Source organism: Myodes glareolus, chromosome 22, assembly GCF_982192425.1.
Source record: "Myodes glareolus chromosome 22, mMyoGla1.1, whole genome shotgun sequence".
Lineage (NCBI taxonomy): Eukaryota > Metazoa > Chordata > Mammalia > Rodentia > Cricetidae > Myodes > Myodes glareolus.
The window spans coordinates 58,475,769-58,502,322 of NC_142047.1; the positions used below are offsets into that span (position 1 = coordinate 58,475,769).

The 26,554-nt window shown below is 44.3% G+C and overlaps 1 long non-coding RNA gene across 2 annotated transcripts in view; it reads right to left on the bottom strand.

Moving 5' to 3' along the window:
• The window catches only part of LOC125410536 (uncharacterized), an 89,384-nt gene extending 64,976 nt beyond the window's left edge, over positions 1–24,408 (bottom strand). Inside the window, exons 1-4 of one of the 2 annotated variants that reach the window (XR_014999135.2) lie at positions 24,300–24,408; positions 23,888–23,940; positions 20,157–20,337; positions 19,673–19,797 (exon numbers count right to left, since the gene is read on the bottom strand). This is a non-coding gene — a long non-coding RNA (uncharacterized LOC125410536). Of the gene's footprint in view, positions 1–19,672; positions 19,798–20,156; positions 20,338–20,427; positions 20,531–23,887; positions 23,941–24,299 lie in introns of those variants that run through there. The other variant, XR_014999137.2, reaches the window with a different exon arrangement.
• Between the last annotated feature and the right edge of the window lie 2,146 nt (positions 24,409–26,554).

The following is a 26,554-nucleotide window of genomic DNA, read 5'->3' on the forward strand; positions in this document are numbered from 1 at the left end:
TGTGTAATTGTGTTGGTGGCGCACACCTTTAATCCCAGCACTCAGGAGGCAGAAGCAGGTGGATCTCTGTGAGTTCAAGGCCAGCCTGGCCTACAAAGCTATTTCCAGGACAAACAGGACACACAAAGAAACTCTGTCCTAGAAAAATATCTTAGAAATACAGCCCAGAGTTGGTGATCCAATTCTGTAATCTTTGCACTTGGAAGTTATAGATGAAAAAAATCAAGCGTTGGAAGCTGGTCTGGAGAGATGGTTCAGTGATTAAGAGCTTTGGCTGCTGTTCTAGAAGTCCTGAGTTCAATTCCCAGCAACCACATAGTGGCTCAAAACCATCTATAATGGGATATGATGCCTTCTTCAAGCATCATACATATAGACAGAGCATTCATACATAAAAATGCATAAATAAATTAAAAAAATTTAAAAAGGAGTTGAAAGCCAGCCTAAGCTACACAGTGAGCATGAAGTCAGCCTGAGGCTATGTGAGACTCTGTCTCATAAAAGAAAACAAACAACAACAAATGAATAAATAAAAATTTGTGGTGTGGGCTAGAACGCTGGTCACGCTGGGCACCAGCCAACCTCACCTGAGAGTGTTTTCCTCGACAACAGCCCTTGGCACAATGCCCCCCCTCAGTCTTGAGAGTGCCCAGCTTTACTTTTCTCTACCTTTCTACTATGTAGTCTGTGTGTCTGTTACTAATTCTTTCAACAGAGAGCAGGAAGCCCAGGAGCCAAAGATAGAGCAGAGCAGGACCCCAGTCTCAGCAGGACTGGGGGTCCTACCTTTCTCCTGCCAAGGACATCCCTCATCTACCTCCTCACCAGCACAGAGAGTCTGCCCAAATCCCTCTTGCATTTTAAATATCTTTCTAGGAAGAACCCACTAAGTGCTCTCCTGGTTGGATCAGACCCATCCCAGATAACTTTTCTCTTAAGTTCAGATCTACCATCTGACAGTGTAACCTTACAAAAATGAAGATGTCCTCAAGACACTGTATCCTTCCTTTGGCTAACAGGCAGTGGAAACAAGGGACCCAAGGAAATTGGAATTTCTCTAGGAATCTCATATTGGGAGAAGGAAAAGTGTGAAGTTAGGTACCATTCACAGAAAGAAGATGTCTTCCAGGAAAAGATTTTGCAGAGTTCTGACAGCTTATTACATCTCTTGTCAGGACAGACTGAAGCTGAGACAAAGATGGATTGAATGATGGGCAAAGCCACACCTTGACCAGTTCTGCCCAGTGACGCGTGCTTCCTGCCCTCTATTTAGATCTGAAATCAGGACCTGAAAGGTAGGATTAATTTATCACTGGGCCTCTGTTCCTCTTCCTGGGTGGTTATAAATAGTGGCAAGTTGAGACCTCATCATTATACAGAGTATTTCAGATGTCCTAGTGTGGATTTTAGTGTTCGTGTAAATGAATTACCTAGAGCCCCAGTCCCCAGAAGCTAACTGAATTGAAGTGTTACAAAATTGAAGTGGCTACAAACAAAAGTAACTACTAAACCTTCAGAGAGGGCAGAAATCCCCATCATCACACCATCCACTGTTGTAACTAGACACTTTTTCCATGACCACACCCTGGGGTATTTGGCAGTATCTGGAGGAATTTGGGATTGTATTTTTTTTTCTTTTCAAGACAAGGTTTCTCTGTAGCTTTGGTGCCTGTTCTGGAGCTAGTGCTTGTAGACCAGGCTGGCCTCGAACTCACAGAGATCTGCCTGCCTCTGCCTCCCTAGTGCTAGGATTAAAGGCGTGCATCACCATCGCTCGGTTTGGGATTGTCGTTTCTATAGATTCTACCAGAATCCACTGGGAAGAAGACGTGTGCTATTTAGCCTTCTATCAGGGCCAGACACACACACCCAAACAAGAAATCATCTGCTCTGAAGGGCCAAGGATGAGGAAGCCTGCCACCATAGCTTGGAATTTCTTTCCTACAAAGGTCAATCAGGTGAGAACTGTGTCAGAGTGAAATAAGAAATTACAAATCAAGCCCATCAGGGGTGGTGCACACCTTTAGTCCCAGTACTCGGGAGGCAGAAGCAAGCAGACCTCCGTAAACTGGAGACTAGCCTGCTCTACAAAGTGAGTTCCAGGACAGTCAAGGCTACACAGCGAAAGTCTGCCTTGAAAAGTAAATTAATTAATAATAATAATAATAATGATAGATAGATAGATAGATAGATAGATAGATAGATCACAACAACAGGAAATGTCCATATAAAAGCAACCAGAATGGAGAGTTAAGGTTGGCACACAGCTAGGGGATGGCACTTGCCTAGCATGTGTGAGGCCCTGCGTTCCATCCCCAGGAGGAAGGGAGTGAAGAGGAGGGGGAGGAGGGTAAGAAAGAAGAGAAGAATGAGTAAGAAGGAGAAGAAAACTGGAGGAAGAGGAGAAGGAAGAAGGTGACAAAGAGATAAGACTTGTGTGGGTGGGTGACTTTACCCCTGGAAAGGATGTGAAGTATTGTGACCCGTCCTTAAGGCTACACAGCAGCATCTTGTCGTGGTGTGGTTTAAGCTGGGCATGTGACCATCAACAAAGTATGCCCCAGCTCCTTGTAGCCAGACGTACCCTGGGACCAAGCCATCAGCAGCCCCACATGAGCCAAAGTGATGTGTACAACTTCCATCTTTAGAGGAAATAGGTTCTCACGTTCCTTTCCCTTCCTCGTCTCGAGCAGAAGTGTGGACATTCCTGACCCAGCCTATTTTACTGTGAAGACAACTCTGAGAGCAGAGGTCAGCACATCCTTGCCCAAAGACCTAGAAACACCAGGTTTGGGCTTCCTGGTCAAGTCTACCCACTGCCACACTGTGACTGTTTGTAGTAGGAGTGTGCTTATTTGTTCCCGGCTGCCCAGAACCAAAATAATCACACAGAAATCTGTATTAATTGCAATACTGTTTGACCAATAACTCTAGTGTATTTCTAGCAAGCTCTTACGTCTTAAATTAACCCATTCCTATTATTTTATATTTTACCACAAGACTCATGACCTACCGGCAAGGTTCTGACTGGCAGCTTGCATCTTTCTCCTCTGGCAGCTACATGGTATCTCCATGGTGTCTTCCTGACTCTGCCTACTCTCTCCCAGCGTTTAGTTTAGTTTTCCTCCTGCCTAGCTCTAGTCTGCCCTATCACAAGCCAAAGCAGGTTTTTTTTCATTAACCAATAAAAGCGACACATATACAGAAGGACTTCCCACACCAACTGTTTTCCAATTAAATTTGAGATAGCTCAGTCAGTGAAGCATTTGCTTTACATGCCTGAGGACCTGTATTTTCTGGGAGTCGGGTTTCTTTAAAAGTATAGGCCTCGGCCATTCTGCCAAGCTCCACAGGAAGGCTATATATCCAAGAATATGTGGGCAACACAAATTGGCTTGATGGGTTTACAAAATAAAAAAAAAAACCCAAAGCAGTGTGGCCCGCACTTTTCTGTGAATACCCAGACCTCGGAACAGGCGTGCGCTTTCCCGAACCAAGCCCACGAGAATGGATGAATATCCTAAGGGTTGAAGCACACAGACAGCAAGAGACCTGCTCATTCACCAAAGAGTAAATGGCAACTTTATTAAACTCAAGTCGGGTATATATACTAGGGGGCAAGGGGGCAAAAGGGCAAACCCCCTCCCATCAGGAGCAATGGGAGAGGATGACAGGTGCCCGCTCCCCTGTATATAGGGCCAGTGGCTGGAACCTTGTTTACAGGTGGAATTACCATAACAAAAGAGGGCCAAGTTCTTTCTAAGCTAAACCCTCAGGCCAGTGAAAGAGCAGAAGAGCCACGGAGCCAGAGGTAAAATGGCCCTGCAAATCGCCACGAATTAAAGGGGAAGAAACCTGGGTACCTACAAAGCAGAATGGTAGGGGCTCAGGGTAGGGGTGAAGATCCTGGGGGGATGGAGAGAGGGCCAATAGGATCAAAATACACAAAGAACTAATAAATTTTTAATTAAAAACTAAGAAATTATGAACACTAAAAAATAAAATGAGCCAAAGGCCCAGAGATGTAGCTCAGTCAGTAGAATGTTTGCTAGTATCAATGAAGTCCTGGGTTATGTCCCTGGCACTTCATAAACCACCATAGCGGCACACTCTTAGAATCCCGGTGTTCAGGAGGATAAGATGCTCAAAATCATCCTTACATTACAGCAAGTTCAGGGCCAGCCTGTGCTACAGTAGATCCTGTTTCGATAAATAAATAAATATATAAATAAATAAATAAACCGACAAATAGAAATCTCATACTGTCTCCATAGTACCACTCCGCATGGTTTTATTGGTGAAGGGATGCAGGCTTTCCCACAGCAGTATGCTGCCTCACAAGCAGTTAATGCATGCAAATCACATGCAAAGTATATGCATCCTTCCAGTTATCAGCTCAGCACTTCTGATTTTCCTGCTTTCATCAGCCGGTCCAAGGCCCATTTTCTGCTGAAAAGCTCCCTGAGATCCCTGTCCTCAAGTCAGCTCTCATAAGACTTTGACAGGCGTGTAGGATGCAAACTGTAAACCATCCTGACTGTGACCAGGGTTCCCTTAGTGAGCAGCCCATGTTCCAAGGGCAGAGCCTGTGTCTCTGTGACCCACTCCCTGTCAGGCCTTAGCCCCAACTGTGCCATACACACAGGCTGCCATTCTGAAATGCAGCTTTGGCCTGACCAGTGAGTGCTCTTGACTCTAAGAAGCCCTGTCAAGGGCACGTAATGAGTCTTTTCATGTCCCTTTTCTTCCCCACCATTTCTGGGCATCTAATTCCAGGGAAGAACACCGTGACAAGCAGAGAACATTTTTGTGAGACAGAATGATGGAGGTTAAATAGTTGGCCTCTCGGGAGCTTGAGAGAAGACTACCCAAGAAACGGCCCCCTCATCTGTTGGTTGAGGATGTCGGTTTTGTTTTCCATAGTGGTATGTTTATAGTTCATTTCCAAGACGTGCTCTTCATTCATAACCACATTGCCTATGATCTCAGTAAATCCCTTCTCAGAGTCTCAGTCTCACGCCGCTCTTTTTCCCTGAGTCGAACGGTCCCCAGTCACAGACGAATACCACACAGAAGCCAGATGCCTCTAAGAACCATTCTCCCAGCCCAAGAGACTGCAATCTCACTCTTCTCCAACTCTTTCACCCAGTGCCTCCCATGGCCGGGGAAAATCATGCTGTCTGCTTCCCTTTCCACCCTCAGGATCTGTTAGGGACTGTCTGGGAAGTGAGGAAGGCCTAGGAACCGGGCTGGGAGATGGCTCAGCCAGTGACATGTGTGCCCAGCAAGTATGAGAACATGAGTCTGGATCACCAGCAACACAGAAGCCAGATGAGATGGTGCGGATCTCTAAGCCCAGCACTGGGGAGAGAGCAATGGGAGGATCCCAGAGCCTCCTGGCCGGTAGATCTAGGCAAAGTCAGTGAGCAACCCTGTCATAGTTTGGATGTAATTGACCCCCACAGGGAGTGGCAGTATTAGGAGGTGTGGCTTTGTTGGAGGAAGTGTGTCACTGTGTGGGTGGGCTCTGAGCTCTCGCCCAGTATGATATACTCCATTGACTTCTTACTCCCTGCCGGAGCACTCTCAGCTACTACTCCAGCATCAGGTCCGCCTGAACGCCACCCTGCCACGATGATAATGCATTGAACCTCTGAAACTGTAAACGAGTCACCCCAATTAAATGGGTTTTTATAAGAGTTGCCATGGTCATGGTGTCTCTTTACAGCAATAGAAACCCTAACTAACACAGACCCTATCTCACACACACACACACACACACACACACACACACACACATACACACACACACATACACACACATACACACACACATACACACACATACACACACACATACACACACACATACACACACACATATACACACACACATACACACACACATACACACACACACATACACACACACATACACACATACACACATACACACACACACACACACACACATACACAGAGTGTCTACGTAGATGTATCCTGCCAAGCTTTTTTAAAAAGAAAAATTGTGTTTGTTTATTTTTGAGGAAAAGGTCTCATTGTGTAACCCTGGCTGGTCTGGAGTTCACAGAAATCTGCTGCCACTGCTTCATGAATGCTGAGACCAAAGGTTACACCTCCATTCCTGGCCAGGTACAAGCTTTTGATATTTGACATGGCATTGTCATAAACGATAAATCTACAACTTTACACTCAAGATCTAAGCAATACAGTTTAAAAAAAAACTTTTTTCAAAAATAAATCTTATGCCAGGCATAGTGGCGCACGCCTTCAATTCCAGCACTCTGGAGGCAGAGGGAAGAGGATCTCTATGAGTTCAAGGCCAGCCTGGTCTACAGAGTGGGTTCCAGAACAGCTAGGGCTATTATACAGAGAAGTCCTGTCTTGAAAAAAAAAAGTAGATAGATAGATAGATAGATAGAGAGGGGGAGAGAGAGATAGAGAGATAAATAAATAGATAAATACATTTTATAATGTTTTGAGCAAGTTTACAAGTTTGTGTTGGTGGACACTCACTGATGACCTCATCTAACCTCTGTGTGCGTGTGTGTGTGTGTCTGTCTGTCTGTCTGTCTGTCTGGGTTTCTCTTTCTGTGTGTATATGTGTTGGGCCTCTCTCTCTCTCTTTCTCTGTATATGTATGTATTGGAGCAACAGGAGTAGGGGTGAGGCAGGGGAGTCCCATATAGGCTGCCCTTAAACTTGTGATCCTTTTGTCTCTATCACTTTGGTGCTGAGATCACAGGCATGGGACACTACATCCAGTTCATGGGGTGTTGAGGATCCAGCCCTATACCTTGTGAATACAGGACACTAACTTCCCAACTGAGCTCTGCCTACAACAAAATGCTGCCTTCTCCCCCTCCACCCACCGCCTCCAACTCCCAGTACCGGGGATTGAACCCAGAGCCACACACATGCTCAGCATGCACTCTACTGGGTCATATCCCTAGCCTTCATTTTTCTTTTTTATCCAAAACACCAAACTAACAGATACTTTGATTTAAATGTTTCTCCCCAAAGTTCCTGTGTTTCAAACAACAACCCTTGTGTTCTTGTGTTAATGGTTCTTATACTAACGGCCTGGGAAGACAGGGCCACAAGGAAGTGATAAGAGGAAAAGGGGATCACAAAGATAGGGCACCAGGATGGCAACGGTGTCTTCATACAGAGGAACGATTCAAGCTGGCACACTGGCGTTGTCTGCTATGTGACAACTCTACTTTCTGACAATACAGCACCAGGCTTTCGTCCAATGACAAACAGATGTCAGCCCAACCTTGCTGCCTTCGTGAATTTGGGAATAGTGCAAGGGTGTGGGGTGGGGTTTGTGGGGGAGGTGTCAGAAGTTCCCCATCTTGGACACACAGTTAGAGGAACGGAAGATGAAGTAAGACAACTTTGTCCTTGGGAAAGTAATTCAAACACTTGGCAAAGCAAACATTCCATGAGTTTCGCTTCGGGCTTCGTTCCCTGCAGGGTAGAAACCGAGGCCTTCTAATCTACGTACCCCTAGTGGCAGCCTGACCTTTAATAGTTGATAAAGGCAAGAGCATCTGAAATGGCTTTGCATGATCCCTCCCTTCAAAGAAAGACACTAGTGAGGAATGAACTAACCGAGTGGGAGTAAATTCCCAGCCCTGAGGCACGCAGGGGCCTACCTTCCAAAATCAACACTGTGGCCCACATCTCCACACCCTCATAGTCCAGACAAGTAATTCTGGGGTCACGAATCAGGACGCTGAGAGACGGGCACAGCCCTTCTCATTAATTAAGCTGGATCGTGTCAATGAAGGTAGAGACGTGTTCTTTCAGCTTTGTACAGAAATACCCCATGACTACCCGCTCTCCGCACTCTGTGAATCATACTGGGAATAAGTGATTTAAAGTCCTCCTGGAATTGTGCCCAAGAGGGTCTGTCGATATGGCTGGCTATCAATTGCTGCTTTATATTAATGCTAATGGAAGGAAACGAGATAGGAAACCCTGGTCAGGGGGAGAATAAAAGAACGGTGCCTATTGATTAAATTTACCCAAAAGCCTGACATATTTGTGACCAGAGGTCGTATTTCTGAATGAGAGTCACGTGCCTTCAAGAGGCTGTCAGGAAAATGAGGGCGCATTTTAGACAGCACTGAAAATGTTTGTTCCCTTCAGCTAATGTCTGTGCTGACCAGGTACTGGGCACCTCAAAACCTCCACACATTCCCAGTCAGTACTGTGGGACTCTATGGATTCTACCTGCTCAAGACCCAACCCAATGTACTTAGATTCCAGAGCACAGAGATAGGCCAATACCCATATTCTTCAGAGAAGAGGTCCTTTCCAACAGCCCTGTTGCTGTTGCCCGTAGCAACAAGCTATGCAACTCTGAACAGTCAGATTTATCATCACCTGTCTCTGGAGGCCCAGAACTAGAAAACAGGGTCCCAAGGTGAGCTTCAATCTGAGGGGCCAGGAGAAAAGTCTCTTTCTTCCGTTGTGGCCTTGAAAGTCTACCAGTATCTCTGATTCCTGTCATGTGAGGCTTGACCATCTCAGACAGCAGTCTTGAATCTGTTCTGAATGTAGAACTCAGACATCTGGGCCATCCGTTCCTACCAGAGATTTTTTTAGGTGTGAGGGGAAGTGCTATGGAACAATGGTCATTTATCCTGTCACTTGTAATATTTTTAATAAAATGCTGATTGACCAATAGCCAGCTGAAAAGTAAAGGTGGGGCAACCAGGCAGGAAGTAGAGGCAGGACAACGAGAATTCTAAAAAGAGAAAAGTTTAAGTCCACAGTCATAACCCAGCCTCAGATAAAGCAAGATGTGACTGCCTCACCAAAAAAGGTACCAGGCCACGTGGCTAACTCAGACAAAAATTATGGGATACTGTAAGTTATATGAGTAAAGAAAAAGCCTGAGCTAATGGGCCAATCAGTTTATAACTAATGTAGACCTCTGTGTGATTCTTTGGGACTTAGTGGTTACAGGACCAGGCGGGACAGAAACCTCGGTCAACACTTAGCTACAGAGCCTCCTGCTGCCTATCAAGGTGTGCACACGGTGCCTGAATTTTTCTCCAATTATGCTAAACATCATTCAGGCCAAGTGAAATGTTTATCTCATATTCACCCCAGACCCCATTTTTACTGTTGTTCCTCTCTAACTTTCCATGTTCCCAGAGCAATGAAAAGACTGTGACCCTTCAGTTGCATCTTCACAGAAATAAAACACAGAAGGGAAGTGTGGTGCAGGGCACCCTACCTTCCACACATATACAAGAATATTCACGTTAGTCTTTTCCTTAAGGTTTTTTTAATTGAAAAGAATGACAAATTAGAGGGAATAGGTCTACAGTCAGACCCAGACACTTGAAAATGTGGACCCCTATTTGTGAGGCCCAAGGTATTGTTGATTGAGTAGGACCCCAGGATGGAAGTTTCTAGCGCTCCACTTGGGTCTTCCACATTTAAAATAAGGAACACAGACAGTCTGTCACTGTGCAGTGTACGAGGTCACCACATTCATGACTGATGTGCAGCACTTAGTGGCTGTTTGTGGGAATGTTTACCCAAGCATATACTCCTCAGTTCCCGGAATTCTGATGACAGTATTGCCAGCCCTCCCTCCCCTCCCTCGGGCTCTCAGCTGTGCAGGCTCAGCGCTCAGCGTGTGGTGGCTGCCCTTCCAGGCATACACGTAAGAATATGAAAACTTGGAAGAGATGAACTCCAGAGATCTCAAACCTCAGTTCAGACCAACTTCCAGGTGAAAGTTCCATCTTTTCTGTCAAATCCTAGGTCACCAAAGATGAGTCCACAACCATTCCTGGGTGGCTTCCAAACCAGTATATAAAATGAGAGTTTTTATTCTTGGGCTGGGTATAAAATAGTTCCAGGTCTCCTGATGTGGTATCTCTACTTTTGTGGGTGACATTTCCTGGGGCCATGGTATCAGGCATCTATTCCCAAAGCAGTGAAGATAGACCAAAGAAGCAAGTCACCCCAAGTCTAGCTTCGTAGTCTTCTGAACTCATCAGCCTACTTACAGAGTCATGAATGATGACTGAAGGCAACTATGTCAACAAAATGGCATTCTTAGCATGAGTGATCATTCACGAAGGCTGTCTCTGGAGTTTGTGCAAGTGAGTCTTCTTTCCCAACCACTGTTTCTGGTTTGTATAGCCTAGGGGAGGGCCCTATTCACCTTGTAACTTCTGGACTTTCTAAGTCTTTTTTACATTTCAGGAGCTTCCCAGGTTTTAGAAGATCCCTCCTCCTTCTGGGAGGGAATGCTTCAATTCTGAAGAAGTAGCTACTGGAATCTATTGTAATGGGTCTGGGGACCTGCTTCTTCAGGTGTGACTTACTGACTTTGGTAGTACCCAGCAGTAAGAAGGGTGCAAAGACCCGGAGCAAAGTAACCACAGAGTCCACTTCCTCAGGATTCCCACTTGATCAGGCCCGCGGAAATAAGCTTTTAGAGGAAAGCTCATGACAGGCATGGCCAAGCCCTTGGACTCTGAGCTACAGAGCTATCTGTACAGTTAAGAAGAAAGTTTCTCTGGCTGCCCCTGGAAGAATGCTGCAGAGCTCTTTTGAGTCACAAACAAACTCAGAAATGTCCTACTCTTTCATTCCTCCAATAAATGATTCATGGGATGCATTTGAAGGAACTGAGTGCTTTTTTGATAGTTTTCCTGGGACTTCCGATTTCTGAACAGTCTTTAAGGATCAGAGATAGGTGCACAGAGCCAGAAGGAGTTCGGAAGGCCCTGTGCCTGCTATGCTTGCTTCATAAAAAAAACTCACTGATAAAGAAACCTATTCTTTAAAGGTGCTAGATAAAACGCAAGTGTTGAAGCTTGAGGGTCATGGGCTATTATAAAAAGCAGTGGTCATGGGGCTGGAGAGATGGCTCAGAGGTTAAGAGCATTGGCTGCTCTTCCAGAGGCCCTGAGTTCAATTCCCAGCAACCACATGGTGGCTCACAACCATTTGTAATTTGATCAGGCTCCCTTTTCTGACGTGCAGACAGAATATACATAATAAATAAATAAATTTTTAAAATAGCAATGCTCATAAGTTATTAATTTTAAAAAGCAATGAAGGACGACTATTCAAAAGTTTTCCTGTACATTTGTGGAAAGACCCATGAATTCTCTTCTTTGCCCACTTAATTTTTTTTCTATAGTTTTGAGATAGGGTCTCATGTAGTCCAAGCTGGCATCAAATTTACTTTGTAGCCCAGACTGGTTTCCTATGTAGCCTAGGCTGGTCTCGAACTCAGATATTACTGTTTCTCCCTCTGTAGTGCTGGCTTATGGTTGAACCACCACACCCAGGAAGGCTGTTTGCCTACTTTTACTCAGGGTTGTTTTTGTGACTAAAAATTTACTTTCCTAAACTGGAGGCTGTAGCTCCATTGGCAGAGTACGTGCCTGGTGTGCCTGAAGCCTTATTTTCTATCCCCAGAAGCACATGAATGGGCATGGTAGTGCATGCCTATAATCCCAGCACCCAAGAGATGGAGGCCGGAGGATCAGAATTTCAGGGTCATCCTTTCCCACATAGCAACTTTGAGGCCATCCTGGGATATATTCCCCAATTTAAAAAAACAATACTCCCCTACAGTTAAAAAACTTAGTCAATGGCAGTTAAGAAAACCTGAGATAATGTAGAAGACAATGAAGAATCACCAGTGAGGTGTTTGAGTTACCTGTTGCTCCAATGGTTGGAGGCTGCTTCCTTTTTGATAGGGATGGGAGAGGGATGCTGGTGTGAAGGTGGAACCACTGTCCAGCAACCAAGTGTGATGTGTTTGAGGGGTACTGCACTGATGGGTGCTAGCTTAATTGCTATTCTGAGGTGTGCTAGCTGAACGGTACTGTACGGAGGGGTGCTGTACGGAGGGGTGCTGTACCCAAGGGGTCTTGTACTAAGTGGTGCTCAGAGGGCTCCAGAAAATGAATGCACTAAGTCCAGATTAGCCAAGGAATAGAGCCAAGGCTGTTTTGTATAAAGAAGGCATACAAATGCCCAACATGAATAAAAGCATTCCACAGGTTCCCACAGATGGCATCTAAGGAAGGAGAAGGCATTTGAAATGCAAGCTCTGTCAGTCAGTTGTGGCACACACCTTTCATCTCAGCACTCTGGAGGCAGAAGCAGGTGCAGATCTCAACTAAGCACAAGGCCAGCCTGGCCTACAGAGTGAGTTCCAGGACATCTGGGGCTACAAACAAACAACAACAACAAAAGAAAACCCTTCTGCCTCAAAAAAAGGAAAAGAAATACAAGTTCCATTTTGCAAAGCAGCTGCCCAAGCTTGCGCAGCAGACTCACCATCCTCGAGTCCCCAGGGGCTTGTGTTCTTCTATCAAGTGCCACAATAATGACCAGCCCACGGTATGGTTGAAGAGTAGAATAAAATAGCATACAAGGGGCCTGGCCTGGAGCTGAACTGCACTTCCCGAGGGATTCCTCCTTAACCACTCCTACCTACCAGCCTTCATCCTTTTCCTTTCATTCATCTCTCCCAAGTAAGCCAAGTAGAAAAAAAAAACTGCTTATGAACTAGAAAAATTTCTTCTCATTTTAAAGTATGTTCCACAGTGATTTAGCAACATTTGCTGAGGATCGTATTAGAACCAGATGGTTAGAATCTGCGAAAGGAACCTATTCTGAACTGCGAAGAGTTCCAATCTACTGACCCGGCCAGCAGGATGGCTCAGGAAGGCACTAGCCATGCAAGCCTGCAGATCTGGGCTCCATCCCTGGAATCCAGGTAAGAGCAAACAGAGAGAACCCAGTCCATAAAGTTGCCTTCTGACTTCTGTATGTGCACAGTGGCACGTACATGCCACACTCACATACATCACACACTCACACATACATCACACACTCCCACATACACACACACATATCACTCACACTCACAAACATCACACACACATACACACATGCACTCATGTACATCACACACACTCTAATAACCAAAGTTGGGTTTTGCTTGTTTTGTTTTTGAAGTGTCTATGTCCTATGAAGAGTTTGGAAATTTGCATTCACCTTTTCTCAGACAGACCACTGTTCGCAGAAAATGTTTTGGTTGCATGGATACGACGAAGCATTCCACTGTCAGGCCCAGAGCTGCATGGGGCCTGTTGCTCTGATGATGCAGCGTCTTATATTGAGATGAGTATTTGAGAGCTGGGCATGTTAGTGCCCCTGCATATCCCATCTCAACACGTGGGAGGTGGAAGCAGGAGGATCTGGAGTTGAAGGCCGGCTTTGATCTCAAATCAGTTGTGAAGCCACCCTGGGCTCCCTGATGTCTGTCTCAATAACAACAATGATGACCTGACAATGGAGTTGGAGAGAGGGCTCATACAGAGGAACTGAGCATAGGTGAAGTTTTCTGTGTCTCAGCAGTCACTCTCAAATAACCACTCAGAGACTTATCATTATTATATTATATTATTAATTATGAATGTGCAGCCAATAGCTCAGGTTTATTGCTAGATAATTCTTACATTTTAAATTAACCCATATTTCTTATCTACCCTCTGCCACGAGACAGCACCTTCTTTCAACATGGCATGTTCATCTTGTTTCTTTCTGCGTCTCTAGAGATTCCTAAGACTCCATCCTTCTTCCTATCATCATCCCGTCTGGCTGTTCCTTCTATACCTCCTGCGGAGCTACCAGCCAGTCAGTTCTTTTATTAAACTAGTTAGAAGGCATTTTGGCCAGGACAAATCTTCACAGTGTACAAAAAGTGTATGCTATAACACCTGAGTCCAGTTTTTAGCATCATTGCCTGTAACTCTAGTTCCAGGGGATCTAACACCTCTGACCTTCAACTGTACACACACATAGATATATACATATATAAATAATTTAAAACAATAAAAATAAATCTCAGAAAAATACATACATAGATGAAACTTAAAAGACAACTTAAAGAACTTGAAAAATAACTTTACTGGTTGGGGCTGGAGTGACAGATCAGTGGTTAAGAGCACCAATTGCTTTACCAGAGGACCCAGGTTCAATTCTCAGTGCCCACATGGCAGCTAACAACTGTCTGTAACTCCAAGATCTAATGATCTCACACAGACATATGCACGTAAAAGTAAAAATTAAAAAAAAAACTTTACCTGGCACATAATTATGCACGTCTGTGGGTGATAGTGTCATATTTTAATATATTATTCTAGGTCTACCTGATTCACTCTGATTAAATAAATGAGTACTATCAATAATAGCAACTCATTATTATTTATAGAAGAAATATCCCAGCACCATAAAAGAAAAATAAGAAGAAAGGGGGAAAAGGAGGAAGGGAAGAAAGAAAGAAAAGATTGAGAGAAAAATCAGCACTGACCCTAGGCAAAGCCTGAAATCACAGTACATGGGAGATGGAGGCAAAAGGATTCAGAAATCAAAGCCAGAAGCCTCCACTCCATAGACAGCCTGGGATACACAAAAGTCTGTCTCAAAACACCAAAACCGGAAAAGAAGAGAAAGAAAGATCAAAATTGAGAGAAGTCTTTGCCAACTAACAAATAATTGATGACAATAATAACAACAATAATAAAAACAACAACAGTAGCATGTTGTCATTAGTTGCTAGGAACATTTTCTGGGAGAGGCTCCCCCACACAAACGCTTCCTAGCTCTGTCTCCTCAGAAAGCATGGTGCACACACACACCGCTTCTCCTGCTCAGGAATTGTGGGACAGTCTAGATTGCAAATTAACAGTCGGCAGGATCTGCTTGTCTTTCCTGAGCCTTTCTTATACAAGAACAGCGGTCACTTTGGAGGAAGATTGTGGTGAACTTGGCTCACAGCTGCCTGCTGTAGAGTTTCCGCTCCTGTGATGTGATAAATAAAGACGTGATAAGAATTGAGGTCACTGCATCAGTAGTCAAGCCAGGTGTCCTGCAGGGCCTCAGAGCCAGATCCTACAGGCTGTGGAGGGGTGGGGTCCACCCAGAGAGCGGGCTCTTGCTACTACTTACTGCAGAACACATGGGTGAGGTTTCAAACGGGGTTGTAGGCCTCTAGTCTCTTTCTGTGGGCAGCATGGCACCTTCTCACCCAGTGAGAAACCACAAGTGTAAGGGTTTCCTTTTCTTTTTAAGACAGGATCTTTGTATCCTAGGCTGGCCTCAAACTTCCTATGTAGGTAAGAATGATCTTCAATACTTGATCCTCTTGCTGACACCTCCTGAGTACTGGGGTTATGGGTATGCATCACCACACTTGGCTTGAAAAAAATAATGCTTTATATTCTAAGCAGTTTGATATGTGAGCTCAGCTTCTATGTGACTCCAGATCTGAGACCTCTCGGCCTGAGAGCTAGGACGGAGGGGTGCTGATACCCCGAGTCAGAGAGCTACACCATGTCCTGGTTGTATGATGGTGGGGATGGAACCTAAGGCTTCATGCATGCTAGGCAAGCACTCTACCACCTAAAGCTTAAAGGAAAAGGAAGGGAAACTCCCATTCAGTCAGTATTTATTCACCAAGTCAAACTGCTGCTTCACTCTGAGTTTAGTCTTGAATTATGCTCGGTCCACATAACCGACTTTGTGTGTGAGTCAGAGCTTCGCAAGCAAGAAGTGTGCTTCTGCTGGTACCTGCCTGCTCGTGTTCCTCGGCACCAGCTAGCAAGGAGCACAGGATAGGAGCACCAGGAGGCATGGAGGGTGCCGCCAAACACCAGCTACTGGGAAGCGATGGAGGATAAGACTGAAGGGAAGGAAGGAAGCCCAGCCGGTGGGCAGAGGCAATCACTGCTCTTCCCATGGCAGCTGTGCCCAGGCCTGTGCAGTAAATCATTGCTAGGCAAGGAGCTTGAGGAAGAAGCCGATGCCACAGAGAGCCGCTGTTTGTAATTCCTTGACAGTGTTTAATGGTCTGCAGTCAGAAAGATAGATTGCAGGAATCGTTTGCTGATTAAAAAAAGAACGCAACATATTTATTTCTCCCTTCTGAAAGAAATGGCACAACCACCACTTACAGATTTTTCCAGTGCCATAAAAATGTCTTCGTTGTTATGCGTAGGACTGTGTAGGGTGCGGTGTAAATTAACCCAGCACTCAGAAAGGGAAGTGGAGGCAGGGGAGTAAGAAACTCAAGGTCATCTTCGGCTACGTGGGGAGTTCCAGGACAATCTGATCTACCACAGACCCTATCCAAAAATAATAAATAAACAAAATAAAAGGCAAAACAAAATAGACATGGGAGCTGGCTCGGTATATAAAGTGCTTGCCTTGCAGGCATGAAGACCTGATGCTGTCCCCAAAATCCATGGAAAGAAGCACAACATAATGACTTCTTTACATATATGAATCAAAACATAGAATCCCAATACTGGGTAGGCTTAACTGATGGGCTCCAGGCCAGTGGGAAACTCTGCCTCACAAAACAAGCTGGATAGTACCTGAGGACCAATGTTTGAAGTTATCCTCTGACATACACCCATGGGTACCCACATATACTCAAACACGGCCACACACATGCACAAAAGAAACAACAACAAATTTAGTCAGAACATGAAGGAAACAGTCTGAAGGATAGAAATCAGACCGTCTTCTGTGGTCTCAGGAAGACTTTAGGCAAGAAGATCAGGCACCGTGTGTAAGAGCCTTCAGGCCCCTGTTCAGCAGGGGTTCTAGGAACTGGAGCAGACAGAGCTATAGCAAAGGCTGTGCCACTGGTGACCTGAGGGTTTTCTGTGCCCAAGGGTTGGAAACGAAGAAGAAGGAGTACAGAGAAACATCACATTCTCTCTCTAGTGTGGAATGTAAGTTTAACACCCTCTGACCTTTGTGTAGTGTGTGCTTGTGTATCTGTGCATGTGTGCTCAAGCATGTGTGTGTGTGTGTGTGTGTGTGTATGTGTGTGTGTGTGCACTGGATAGTTTTAGGTCAACTTGACACAACCCACAGTCATCTGAGAGGAGGGAACCTCAGTTAAGAAAATGCCTCCCTAAAATCTGGCTGTAGGCAAGCCTGTAAGGCATTTTCTTAGTTAGTGATTGATCAGGGAGGGGCCCAGCCCACGGTGGGTGGTGCCGTCTCTGCACTGGTGGTCCTGGGCTCCATAAGAAAGCAGACTGAGCAAGCCATGGGGGAGCAAGCCAGTCAGCTATGGGGATCAAGTCAATAAACAACACCCATCCATCAGCTCCTGCCTCCAGGTCCCTGCCATGACTTCCTTTGGCACGAACAGGGATGTGGACTTGTAAGCCAAGGAAACCCTTTTCTCCCCAATTTTCTTTTGGGCCATGATGTTTTATCACAGCAGTAGGAACACTAAGACGTGATGTGTGTGTGTGTAAAACTGGAAAGAGGCGATCCTAGGAAAGAGGGAAAGAGACAGTAACGGACTCCATGTGACATGAAGCAAGAGGGTGGTGACGATTCTCAGGGTGCAAAGAGGACAGTAATAGATGAGAGGTGGACACCAAATCAGACTGAGTAAGTATGAGGATGCTGTAATGAGACCTACTGTTCTCTATCCTAACTTTTAAGATTAATATAAAAAGTCCCGTGTGCCCTTGAATTCCTCCCCCAACTCAGAAACCCACCCCATCTTAGTTCCACTTTAGAGCATGGCAAGAGCCCCTGTGCCTTGAGGGGTCTCCTTGGAACAGAAACTGTGTAGGAAACCACCTTCATTCTCTCCCTACGACTGCACTTCAAGGAACAGCTAAATTCGTCAGCTCTGATCGTGAACAACATACTGGAGGTCATCACTTAGAAGGAGAAAAAGCTTACTTTTGCAGTGTGAACTGGAAGTAGAGTGAGGCTATTAGACTCTCAAGCTCCACCCCCACACACTTCCTCCATGGAGGAGTCCTCCTAACCCTTCTCAAACAGCACCACCAACTAGGAGCCACACATTCAAATGTCTGAGCCTACGGGGACATTTCTCATTCCAATCCTGCACCGTTGCTTTCTATTCCAGGCCTTACTCCAAAGCTCTTTCTTTACTCACTCTCCCCTTCCGAAGGCTACCAAGATGTCCACCTAACCTGTTCAACATTTTTCTTAAATTCTTACAAATTCTTAAATTCTAAAAAATTCTAATAAAATTGTCTTCCAGCTTTCTGCTTTCTTCTGAGTCTTTTTCTAAAGTTTTCTAATAAGACTAAGAACACCTAAAGGAAGAGTCAGTTCTCCGTTTCCACCTTGTGACTACTTGCTTGTCTTCTACCTCAAATCTACCAAGGAAGGGGCTGTTGCTATCTTCCTTACTGGGATGTCTTTTCCCTCCCTCGTGTTCTAAAGGATTTAAACAACACTAAGGTGGGAAGGTAAGCACTGTCTGCTTACTGTATTGAATTGGTCTCCTCACTAGGTAAGAGCTATCTTTAAGACAGAGCTTTTTAAAAAGCTTGTACATGGGAAGTAGAAAGAGACAAGATCTCCTTAGTAAATTGGGAGCATGGGGACCATGGGAGAAGGTAGAAGGGGAGGGGAAAGGAAGGGAGAGGAGCAGAGAAAAATATATAGCTCAATAAAAACAATTTTAAAATTAAAAATAAATTTAAAAACATAAAAAGTATGTACAGGGAAATCCATAACTACTTATTGCTTGGTGATCGATTGAAGTCTTTGACTAATTTCACAAGTCTCCTTGCTCACTGACTCCTAAGCCAGAAGGAGTTGGTTGGTTCACTGATCTCTTCATTCCACACTGAACCAGACATTGAAATATTTGGAGCAGTAAGTAACTCTGCCCTGAGCATCAATGAAAACAACTTCATTTTCACACCAAATGCACTACTACATTGGCTGTTCCTCTCTGGTCTCTTGGTGGTAAGGAAAACAAGTAGTGAGTTCTTTATTCTGCTCTATGGAAAGGAGGTTCTTCTGAGAGGCACGTGTGTTTCTACATGGCTAGACTGACTTTAGTGACCAGAAAACAAACAGGGCTCTTCCCAGAGGGGACTGAGCTCAAAATTGTTGCTAGCCTGAGATAAGTCTAAAACAAACCTAATTACCCGCTGTCCCCCTCAGTGGGCCACCCTTCACTACTTGGGAATGTCTTAAATTCACAAGACAATTGGAAAGGTGGAGTCCTCGGCTCCACAGTTGCTCACAGAACATCATACAGAAGGAACCCTCCTCCTTTTAAAACTCTTGTTTCAGTTTGGCTCCCTATGGGTTAAAGGAGAAAATGAACATCTCTAGGGAAACAGACCTCAAGTGCTAATATCAGAGCTACAGATACAACCTCAGAATCTGACGTACGAAAGTTTAAAAGATCCATGCTCGAAAACCACACAGTAATGAGAAAACCAAGGGTGTGGCTCAGTACCTTAGTACTCTCAGCACGGGTGATGTCCGAGTTTGATGCTCAGCACTACCAAAAGGGAGTCAGAAAAAATGATGCAAAAGTGGGGGAAAGAACTTCTAACAAGGGCTGGAGAGGTGGCCCAGTGGTTTAGAGTATATACTACTCTTGCCAGGGACCAGGTTCACAACCTCCTATGACTTTAGTTCCATGGGATCTGATGCCTCTGGTCTCCTAGAGAGCCCTCACTTGTGTATGTGTGTGTGTGTGTGTGCATACACACACAATTAAAAATAAAAATAAATCAAAAAAACTATTTAAAAAAAACTACAAGGCAGTGGTGGTACATACCTTTAATCCCAGCACTGGCGAGGCAGCAGCAGGTGGATCACTGAATCTGAGGCCACTCTGGTCTGCTGAGTGAGTTCCAGGACAAGGTTCCAGCCAAGGTTGTTACACAGTGAAACAGTGAAACTCTGTAACAACAACAAGGTGGTTACACAGTGAAACTCTGTAACAACAAGGCTGTTACACAGTGAAACTCTGTGTAACAACAACAACAGAAAAAGGTAACGAGGCTGATTTGGTCAGAGAATGTGATGTGCATATGTTGATACATCACCCTCAAGGACATGTACAGTTTATATATTAACTAAAAACTTTAAACACCTGTAATCCTAGCACCCAGGAGGCAGAAGCAGGAGAAATCATGAATTCAAGGCCTGCCTCGGCTACATGGCAAAATAATGTTCCCCAAACAACAGCAAAAGAATGAATTTAACTTTAAAAAGTAAAATTGCAAGCAGTGCCACACAATTTCATCTTCGGTATCTACCTTTGATCTGTGGTTTTTTTCCGCTGTTTTCTCTAAGTTGGCAGAGAGCTTGAGCGACAGGCGCGGCTCTGGTTTCTATCCAAACCAACACTTCAACCAGGAGGAGTGGTAGGTACATTATCATCCCTGCGCTGGGCAGTGGAGGCAGAAGGATGAGAAACTGAGAAATGTCAGCAGTGTTCTGGAATGCAAAAGGATAAATCTTTAAAACCAACTGGCCGAGTTTAACACTCTTGTCTTGCAATCATCTAGCTGCCCCCCTGAGACTCACAAGGTTCATCTTTTGTGGGTTCACGCTTCTCATTTGCAAAGTGAGAACAAACATATCTTCATCACAGGATAACCACTATGAATCAGAAGAGAGGGGTGCAAATGTACCCGGAGCACTTTAAGAACTGGAAATTACTTTTTTTTATTTTATTGAACATAGATTTTTTCCCCCTAAAATATATTCTGATTGCAGCTTCCCCTCCCCCTACTCCTCCCAATTCCTCCCCACATCCCCTTCCATCCAGATCCATAGCCTTTTTTGTCTCTCATTATAAAGCAAGCAGGAATCTAAGGAATGATAATAAAAATAAATCAAAAACAAATAAATTGAAATAGGACAAAACAAACAAACAAAGCCAAAGAAAAAACACAAGAAAGGCATGTAGGTGCAGACACACACGTTCACACACACACAAGAATCCGATAAAACCACAAAACCAGAAGCCATTAGATTTGTGCAAAGGATCCATAGGAACAACGCCGCCAAAGCCCTGACTTAACGACAGAAGAACCGACAGCACTGCCCAGTAGGAGACTGATTTCTAAAAAATGCCATCTGTCATGTGACTGCACTTTGGCAAACTTGATTCTAAAACTCTATCAAAGTTTAAGTTCTACTGCATTTTTTTTTTTCTGAAATAGACTCTGAATACTTGAAATAGATGACCTTGAACTTCTGATCCTCTTCCCTCCACCTCCCAGGGACTAAGATCACAGGTATCTGCCACCAGGCCTGGCTTATATATTGTTTGATTAAATCATTCAGAGAGCCTATTTAAATTCGGGACAGGAAATGTTTTTTGTTGTTTGTTTGTTGTTTCTTCTTGTTTTTTGGTTTTTCAAGACAAGGTTTCTCAGTAGCTATGAAGCCAATTCTGGAACTCACTCTGTAGACCAGGCTGGCCTCAAACTCACAGAGACCCGCCCGCCTCTGCCTTCGATGTTCTGGGATTAAAGGCCTGCGCCAGCACCGCCCGGCCAGGATAGAAAACATTTTTTCCACATCTACCTCTAATAAGCAGCTCTTTCCAGCCCAGCTCTGAACAACTAACTTGTGTAGAGAACTGGTTGTCCAAGATAAGGCATTAAAGAGAATCTCTCCAGTCTTAAACACCCAATAATATCACGGTGAAATAGCCCAATCTTGAGTTCTCCCTCATGATGAGGTTATACCCTGGGCATAACATTTACACAGTGATATTGGTTTATTTGGGGTTACAGAAAGACACTCTTGGATTTGTGACTGTGGCTCAGAAGGCAGTGTGCCTGCTGAGCAAGCACAAAGCCCTGGATTCCCTTCCCACCACTACATAAACTGGCTGTGGTGGCGGGAGCCTGTCATCCCCGCTCTCTGGAGGTGGAGACGTGAGGATCAGAAGCTAAGCTGGGGCTGGAGAGATGGTTCTGCGGTTAAGAGCATTAGCAGCCTTTCCAAAGAACCCGGATTCCATTCTGAGCACCTGTATGACACCTCGTAGCGCTCCATATCCAGTAGCAGGGGACCTGATGCCCTCTCCTGGTCTCCTCCAGCTGAAGGCACAGACAGGTCTTTAGAGATGCATGCAATAAAACACTCACACACACGTACGATAAAATAAAATTTAAAAATTAACTAAAAGAAACTCGAGGATATCCTTGGCTACATAGCAAATCTGATGCCAGCCTGGGCTACATGAGAGTCTGTCTCAGAGAATAAAAAGACAGAAAAGAAGACGTCTGAACAGCGGCATATTACGCTTTGCGGTCAAATATTTACTTTAAAAACTACATTGATTTGTAGATTGGACCTGACCACTACGAGTTCTTCTTCCCAGTGACATTCCTATTTAAGATATTGATTAAAGACTGTGCATGCAGGAAGCATTTTTCTTGTCAGTTCGGTTATGCTGGCTTTTGTAATAAGCTAATTTGATTTCCTTTTTTAACCTTTGTTTGATTAGGGGAACAGACATTTGCATTAAAATTCAAGAGAGATGAAGTCTATCATCGATCTTGACTTCCTTGTGGACCTCTTGTACTCAGGGAAAGATGATTTAGAGAATGTCAAGAGTCTTGTGACAACCATAATGAGATAGGGGGAAAAAATCACTCCAGACGTATAAAGCATTGAGGGCGTATTTGACAGAAAGGGCAATCACATTTGCTAGATATGTTTTAGAGAAATCAAATTCAGGAAGTTTAATTTTGTTCTGAGGCCAAGTCATTAAAAGATCTATGAGATAAGCTACCATTAATAAAGTACTTGGAAGTTAAACCAAAACATCCCACAACAGTTGAAGAGGTTAAACAAAATACACCCATTATTGCTTGTAACAAAGCTTGTTTACTTATTATAAAGGCCAGCAGTAAATTCTAGTAGTGTGTGTGTGTGTGTGTGTGTTTGCGCGCGCGTGTGTGTGCATGTGAGCATATGCGTGTGTGCATGCATATGTGTGTGTATGAGTTCATGTGTTCAAGAGTTCATGTGTGTGCATACGTGTTTCCGTGGAATATGTGCACATGTGTATATGGAGGCCAGAGGTGATGTTATCTGTCTCCCTTACTCACTCTCCGCCTTGTGTTGGAAACAGAGTCTCTCTCTCTGAGCCTGGAGTTCACCTACTCATTAAGCTAACTGGCCATCAAGCCGCAGGGACCCGCCTGTCTCCACCATCCTCTCCAATGCTGGGACACAAGATGTGTGCAGCCATACCTTCCTTTCCCATGGCTTTTGAGCACTGAATTCAGGTCTTCAGGCTTGTACTGCAAACATCTACGAGTAAGCAATGCCTCCAGCCCAGAATCTAGAGCTTTTTATTGTCCATTTGGCTAGTAAACAATTCTGGTAAACATTATCTCCGACAAGTTTATGATTCCATCCTTTCTGGCTTCCTCTTAGAGTAGTGGGGTAAAACCTGCTAGCCCAAGCCTTACTTGACCAAAGTGAGTGTTCTTTTACAATAAGACTGTGGTGGTTTGGGTGAGAAATATCCTCCATAGACTCATGTATTTGGATACTTAGTCCTCTATTAGTTATGCTGGAGAAGCTATGGAATCCTTAGGAGATGCAGCCTTGTTGGAGGAAGGATGAAGACAGGGTTTAAGGGTGTGGATAAACTGAGATCAGCCAGCTTCCTTCTCTTTCCTGCCATATTGACTCTGTCTCTGGAACTGTAACCAATATCAACTGTTTGGGTCGAGCTATCTTGCCACAACAACAACAAAAATGCCTAATACAACTACTTAAAGTTATTTGCCACTCTTTGGAGTAGTTATGGACTCTGTACCATTTTCTGAGACCTCAGTATCTCAAGTCCGTTGTACTTATAATTACTGAAGAGATCTTTATTTGCAGCCACATTGTTGTGGTACATGACTGTACTCAGGAGTCTAAGGCAGGAAATCTTAAATTTGAGCCCAACCTGAGCTACATAGTGAGACTCAGCTCAAAGAAACAAGAAAAAGGAAAAAAGATTACTTACTATATGACTTGCATGGTTTCTGGAAGGAGGTCCTCCTCTTTCTGAGAAGCCCACTAGAAATGGAAATGTTTTATTAGTATATGTTAGTTACGCATAATGATGGTTTCATTATGACATGGTCATCCATGTGTAAATGTAGTTTGATCATATCTGCCTCTCTGTTACTTTCCCTCGTCCCCTTCCAACTCTTGATAGTTCTCTTTCCAACTAGCCCCCTTTTATTTGTGTGTGTGTGCGCGTGTGTGCGTGTGTGTGTGCGTGTGTGTGTGCGTGTGTGTGTGTGTGTGTATGAATGAGTTAAATTAGCATTTCTTATAGGAGCATGAATGAAGGGTTGCTTGCAGCATGTGAGCATCTTGCCAGTGTCTACAGCACTGAAGAAAATGTCTCTCCCTTTGCTAGCCATAATTACCTGCCTGCAGATCCTTGGAGATGACAGGATATTGATGGGCCCAATATTTTACAGATCCTATGTAATATCAGATGCTGTGGGTTCAAGTGTGTAACAGCCATGTTATGCCTGCAAGACAGTGTTACAGAGTACATCACCCCTTCCTTCTGGAAAAATGAGATTTTTTTTTAAAGTTTCCAGATCAACTGAGGCCAGGTGGTGGTGGCACACGCCTTAATTCCAGCACTCAGGGGGCAGAGGCGGGCTGATCTATGAGTTCAATCAGGCTGGTCTACAGAGTGAGACCCAGGACAGCCAGGACTACACAAAGAAACCCTGTCTAGGTATAAAAATAAACAAACCTGGCAACCCAAATTCCATGCCTGGAATCCACATAAAAGCCAGATATGGTGGGGCTTATTTATAATTGGAAGCATTCCTAAGGTGAGGTGGCAGGCAGAGACGGGAGTATCACTCAGAAGCCCCCAGGCCAGCTAGACCTGGAGTGCACAACACAGAAGAAGAAGGCGAGCACCAGGTCCCAAAAGCTTTGCTCTGACCTCCACACACGCTCTATAGCACGCGAGTCCACACTCACAACACACATACACGCAATTAACAAATACATAAATAATTTGCTTTTATCAGAGATTTTATCACAGCAGCAAGATAAGTACCTGAGACACCAATATAACTGGCCTCTCCCAATGCAAATGAGTAAATTCTCATGATTCTGGGTTATTTCTTTTTTTACTCCAGATCTGTCATGGACTATGTTTACCGAGAGAGTTGGTTCATCTTTAAGCTCAAGTTTCTAGATTATATAAATTATAGTTATGGTCTGACCAGCCTGCATACATTGTCATATATATTACATATACTTAGGTATAATTATATTACTATTGATGTGACTCAGTGTTAGAGGGCTTGCCTAACATGTGTGGCATTCTGGATTCCACCCCTCCCCCATGTGCATAAACATACATACACACATAGGTATATGTATATATGCATATAAGCGTGTGTATGTGTGTGCATGTACCAGGGACAGGGCCATGGTCCATCAGTGTTAAGCGAGTGCTCCTGCTACTTTACTGCCACCCTTATTCCTAATCTTTAAATTAATACACTTTTCCTTCAAGTTAATCCAAACTAGAACTCTAGCAAACCAACTTAAAAAAAAAAGAAAAGAAAAGAAAACTCAGTTCAATCTGTAAGTAGGAAATATTTATGATCCGTCCTCAGAAGTAGATCTAGTGTTTCCTTCCTTTGGGGGTAATGATATACAATTATTTGATAAGGCTGCCATCGAATGAAGTCGGTCACTCATACGAGAAACATTTTTAAGACACAAAAACGGCATAACTGAACACACGTGACATTCCGTGTAGTTGTGCAAGTTATCTGTGGAGACGGCACAGTGACAAGAAGAGGGTCTCTGTTCAGGGCAGTGAGTCTCCACGCTGAGCGGAAGCAGAAGGAGGCAAGGCTGTGACTGAACAATCCTGGAGAGGCTTTGATACGTCTCACCTGGGGCAACCGTTATGCTCATCCACGCCACAAATCCAAAAGTACCTACACTGGGTTTCACACTGTGTGACAATGGATCCAGTGCAAAGTAAGCTGCATGCAGAGGATAATTACACATATATTCCTACATACACACATATATTCCTACATATACGCATATAGTCCTACATATACGCATAGAGTCCTACATATACGCATAGAGTCCTACATATACGCATATAGTCCTACATATACGCATAGAGTCCTACATATACGCATAGAGTCCTATATATAGGCATAGAGTCCTACATATATGCATATAGTCCTATATATACACATATAGTCCTACAGCAATTTTAGTTGAGACTTCCATTTTAAACATAAATAAACCCCACCCTCAGTAGCTCCCAGTGTGGTGGGAGAGCTCTATATTCCAGCACCTGGGAAACCCATCAGACCGGTCCAGCTGGGGGTTAGAGGGCAAGCTCATCACTTTTTGCACTCTTCCGTTGCCCTTCAAATCCATTAAGCAGAATTCCTTATCTCATAACACAAAGATTTTACAGGAGGATTTTATGTGCAATCTATCAGCACGACTGCCAAGATGTTCAAATTTGTATTAATAAGGCAGGAGCTTTGGGGCAGACAGGCTCAAGGTTTCAAACCCTGATTTTGCATACTCTTCGTCTCTCCACAGGCTCTGACATCCTGTTGATTGGTGGGGACCGTGTGCTGCTCGCCTCGGCCGGTTGCCCATTACTCCAAGC